The following is a 5133-nucleotide window of genomic DNA, read 5'->3' as shown; positions in this document are numbered from 1 at the left end:
CTACTGGCGTAACTCGCAGCATCGTGAAGGACATATCCCACCCAGCACATCACATGTTCCAGCTGCTACCCTCAGGGAGTTGGTACAGGACAATAAAAGCCAAAACAAACGGACTGAAAAGCAGTACGTGTCATCGGGCTGCTGCAATTATAAATGAATGCTGAAGAGTATGCCTGTTTTCACTAACCTGTGCAATATTTCACCTCGTGCAGAAAATATTTTATCAACTGTGAACAACTGTGCAATCAAAACCATGAAATAATTTCCAATTGTGCAATATGACATGAAAATATCTATGTATTCCAAATTCTGGAAATTGCCAGAATGTATTAAAAGTAGCTGATACATGCAGCTGGTTAATTTGAGGTATAATGCAATCGGGCAGCTTTAATAAAGAAAAATGTGTTCCATATGCAGTAAGACAGTGAAATCACGTTAGCTGAAAATAGGAGTTGGTTTCCTACCTTTGCTTTCGCTCCTGTGGACACAGAGAAAACATTGTTTTGAGTGACAGAACTTAAGTAAACGGAAGCAAAGGAATGAAAAAGCAAACATATCTTTCATCCATGAACTATTTAGTAGTAAACGGCAAAGATGATTCATCCAACATGACTCAATTCCTCTACCAAGAATGGAAGCCAATTTGAAAAGACAGCTCTTCTGTTTCATTGGCTGAACCCCAACAAATCACATATCACTGGAAATGTGATTTCAAGGATCACATGATCACTTTGAGGGGAGAATATGTATATGTGCTCTTGTTTAATTCAAAATGTGTTGCGCAAGTAATATCGTTTGCCCAAATTATATAAATCCTCCATTAAAAAATGTCAATCAATTTCCCAAACAGAATTAAGAAAATTAGGAAATTTACAGATGAAAATGATCATTTGCCGTTTTGTTAGTAAGCCGTTTTAAAAATGAGGCTCTTAATGAGATGTCAGCCAATCCCACTGTAAAAATAAGTGAAAAATTAAATATAAATAAAAATGGAAACGTTTAATTTGTGCCAGTCCCACTGAAGTGGAGAGTTCCAGGCTCGGATGAAAAAAGAAAACGACCCAAGAAAAAAACAAAAAATCCTTGTAAAATTTCATTCATTTGTGCCGGAAACAACTATTTACTTTTTCATTTATTCATTTATTCATTATAGGATCATCTCGTACAGTGTAATATAGAAAACATTGTATTTTAGACGTTATCACACAGTGAAAAGGACTCTGAGAATCTGACCTTGTCGTTGCTTGACGCAGCAGTCCGTCCGATTGGATTGAACTCGTGGCTTTTCACTGTCCTGACAGCAGCACTGAGTTCGGGGGTCAAACTGGTCATCATAACAGCACAGAGAGATATTGCTGTTCTTCGTCAGGATTTTCTTGTTTTCTTTTGTACCACAACACAGCTGATTTTCCCTGTCAATAACCTCTGTGGAAAAGATCAAAATGACTGTTTAAAGACACTGGAAACATCTGACTCGATTACACCTGAACCTTATCAACCTGTTCATCTCTCACTTTAGGCTATGACCCTGACACTGCCTCTGACAAATCCTGCACATCGTGTCATCTTAGAAAAGATACTACTCTCTTCCAGAAAGGGTCAAATTATTGTCCAGGATCTTTCTAATATCAGAGGAACCAAAAAAACAGCTGCTGTTCCATATTTTTATATATTTGGCAGCTTTTATCCAAAATGACTTACACTCATATCCCAGGTAGGCAGGTGGCATAAGGGGGTCTTGCCTAAGGACCCCTACTGGAGGTACTATGTCTTAGGCAGCTGGGTCAGGATTCAAACCCCAGTCATCCACATGAAAGGCAGCAATCTTACCACTACGATATCCAGTTTCTTTATCACGCACCTCTGAGGGAAAGATTAGGACACTAAAATACAAAACTATCTCCTTCAACCATAGCTCAGCTCTTCTAACTATCGTGCATTACCAATATTGATAAATAGAAAAATCATAATTCAAAAATGTAGTTGCCTTTTGCAAGTGTGTACTGTTATGAGTTTTTCTTCTATTCCTGACAGACGTTTAACTATACTCACCTCCACGACCGCACTCAGCAGGTTTGGCTACTACGGTTTGGTTACAGCACGTTTGATTAAGTCGATCATACGTCTGCTCTCCACAACGTTGGCACGGTTTTACACCTAAAAACGGCAGTAAAAACAAAGGTCATGTCAGCATACAGCCACATCAAGCCATGGTGCAGACACGGTGATGCAAGTGCAGAATGGGCTATGTCTGAGTTGCTGCAGGAGATATCCAGAGTTCAGTGAGAGGTCAAAAGTTCCAGGATAAATTTGGGTGGAGTTGCGCTGATGTCATCCACAAAGAGAGAGTTTAGGAAGCCTTGAACGAGACATGCTGAATCCAGCCCTGTTGATTGTTATGCTTGTGCTGTATAATGTGACTGATCACTTTAGCGTTTCCACCCTGAGAGTGAGCGGAAGTCAGCCACTGCCTCTGACGTATCCTGCACACCATGTGATCTTAGAAAAGATACTATCCTCTTCCAGGAGGGTCAAATTATTGTCCAGGAACTTCTAATATCAGAGGAACCAAAACACAGCTGCTGTTCTATATTATGCACCTTTGTAGAAAAGATTAGGACACTCAAAACCCAAAACTACTCTCCTTCAACCATAGCTCAGCTCTTCTAACCAACATGCTGGGGTGTTTTCTCACACATATAGCACATCTTTGAGAGAAAACTTTGTTTCATTGAAATGTTGGAGATGCTCGTCTGTTACCAGAGTATTGTATCTTTACAGCTTAAAGATCAAGTCAATCCATGGACACGACACATCCAAGAAGCAGGAACTTCCGTGTTCCATGTGCCACAATGACAATTGTATTTTTCAAGTTAGAAAGTGAGGAAATTTACAGATGAAAATGATCATTCGCCATATCTTTTACTATGCTGTTTTAAAAATGAGGCTCTTAATGAGATGTCAGCCAATCCCACTGTAAAAATAAGTGAAAAATTAAATATAAATAAAAATGGAAACGTTTATTTGTGCCAGTCCCACTGAAGTGGAGAGTTCCAGGCTCGGATGAAAAAAGAAAATGACCCAAGGAAAAAACTAAAAATCCTTGTAAAATTTCATTCATTAAATTCTATCAATTTGTGCCGGAAACAACTACTACTTTTTAATTTATTTATTATAGGATCATCTCGTACAGTGTAATATATAAAACATTGTATTTTAGACGTTATCACACAGTGAAAAGGACTCTGAGAATCTGACCTTGTCGTTGCTTGACGCAGCAGTCCGTCTGATTGGATTGAACTCGTGGCTTTTCACTGTCCTGACAGCAGCACTGAGTTCGGGGGTCAAACTGGTCATCATAACAGCACAGAGAGATATTGCTGTTCTTCGTCAGGATTTTCTTGTTTTCTTTTGTACCACAACACAGCTGCTTTTCACTGTCAATAACCTCTGTGGAAAAGATCAAAATGACTGTTTAAAGACACTGGAAACATCTGACTGGATTACACCTGAACCTTATCAACCTGTTCATCTCTCACTTTAGGCTATGACCCTGACACTGCCTCTGACAAATCCTGCTCATCGTGTCATCTTAGAAAAGATACTACTCTCTTCCAGAAGGGTCAAATTATTGTCCAGGATCTTTCTAACATCAGAGGAACCAAAAAAACATCTGCTGTTCCATATGTTTATGCATTTGGCAGCTTTTATCCAAAATGACTTACACTCATATCCCAGGTAGGCAGGTGGCATAAGGGGGTCTTGCCTAAGGACCCCTACTGGAGGTACTATGTCTTAGGCAGCTGGGTCAAGATTCAAACCCCAGTCATCCACATGAAAGGCAGCAATCTTACCACTACGATATCCAGTTTCTATATCACCCATTACCAATATTGATAAATAGAAAAAATAATCATTGGAAAATGTAATTGCCTTTTGCAAGTAAGTACTGTTGTGAGTTTTTGTTTGATTCTTGACAGGCATTTTACCATACATACCTTCACCACAGCACTCAGCCATAGGTGCAAGTTTGTCTACTACGGTTTGGTTACAGCATGTTTCATTAAGTTTTACACCTAAAAACGGCAGTAAAAACTAATTTCATGTCAGCATACAGCCACATCAAGCCATGGTGCAGACACGTGATGCAAGTGCAGAATGGGCTATGTCTGAGTTGCTGCAGGAGATATCCAGAGTTCAGTGAGAGGTCAAAAGTTCCATGAAAATTTGGGTGGAGTTGCGCTGATGTCATCCACAAAGAGAAACTATAGGAAGCCTGGAACGAGACATGCTGAATCAAGCCCTCTTGACTGTTATGCTTGTGCTGTATGATGTAACAAGGAACTTTGGCATGTTGCAACTCATGTTAACACTTACAAGGGGAACTATGTGGGAATTTCTCGAGTTCACATTAGGTTTTTACTATGACATTTTCTCATAAAAAGGCCAACCACAGCAGGTTTTACTTAAATGAAACATCTACAAAACAGACAAGAAAAATAAAAATGTTCTTTTATCCGCTTTAGAAACCCCATCTTTATTACTACTTTGCCTTAAAGCATAGTTATGGGTCCATATGGCTTCAGTAAATAGGTTAATAATCATCTACAAACAAATGAAAAATAAATATATTAGTCTAAGTCTCAACATCTCATGAAAACATTTATATTTTGAGAAAGAGAGACTTTTCTTTGGAATTGCATTTGCTTTTTTCTTTGACTGTTCTTTTCGGTGGATTAACTCTTATCCTATGATTTTTAAGCTCGACTGTTTAGAGAAAATACAAACTGTACAGCTATGACTAAATTACAGTATTTGTCGTATTTTTGCAAGAGATTTACAGCATTAGAAATCTGCACAAACTGAATAATGGGATCGGAATATCAGTGATGCGTTGGCTTTATGAAGTGTAGAGCAAAGAGAAAGCGGCACAGTGGTGTCAAGGCTGAGGTAAGATGGAATCCAGGTTGGCTGCCACTTAAAGCCATTGTTGGTGCTTTTATATGACATCTCAAAGAGCAGATCCCCACTGTTCCATTGTAAAATTATAAAGAAAAAAAATCAGTGATTGTGATGTTGTGTCCAACTCTTATTTCACAGCAACTGACTCATTGGGGATTTGAAAGACTCTTT

At 38.8% G+C, this 5133-nt stretch overlaps 1 long non-coding RNA gene across 1 annotated transcript; it reads right to left on the bottom strand.

Annotated features, from left to right (window-relative positions):
• Positions 1-2075: 2075 nt before the first annotated feature.
• LOC140282241 (uncharacterized) lies at positions 2076-4056 on the bottom strand. Its single transcript, XR_011909831.1, has 3 exons — positions 3999-4056; positions 3259-3450; positions 2076-2157 (listed from the first exon to the last, which is right to left on the bottom strand). It is a non-coding gene; the product is annotated as an uncharacterized lncRNA (long non-coding RNA).
• Positions 4057-5133: the final 1077 nt, after the last annotated feature.

This window comes from Leuresthes tenuis, unplaced genomic scaffold (genome assembly GCF_036924035.1).
Source record: "Leuresthes tenuis unplaced genomic scaffold, fLeuTen1.0.hap1 SCAF_22, whole genome shotgun sequence".
Taxonomy (NCBI): Eukaryota; Metazoa; Chordata; class Actinopteri; order Atheriniformes; family Atherinopsidae; genus Leuresthes; species Leuresthes tenuis.
Note: the sequence above shows the minus strand (reverse complement) of the source record. Positions and strands in the feature narration are given on the sequence as shown.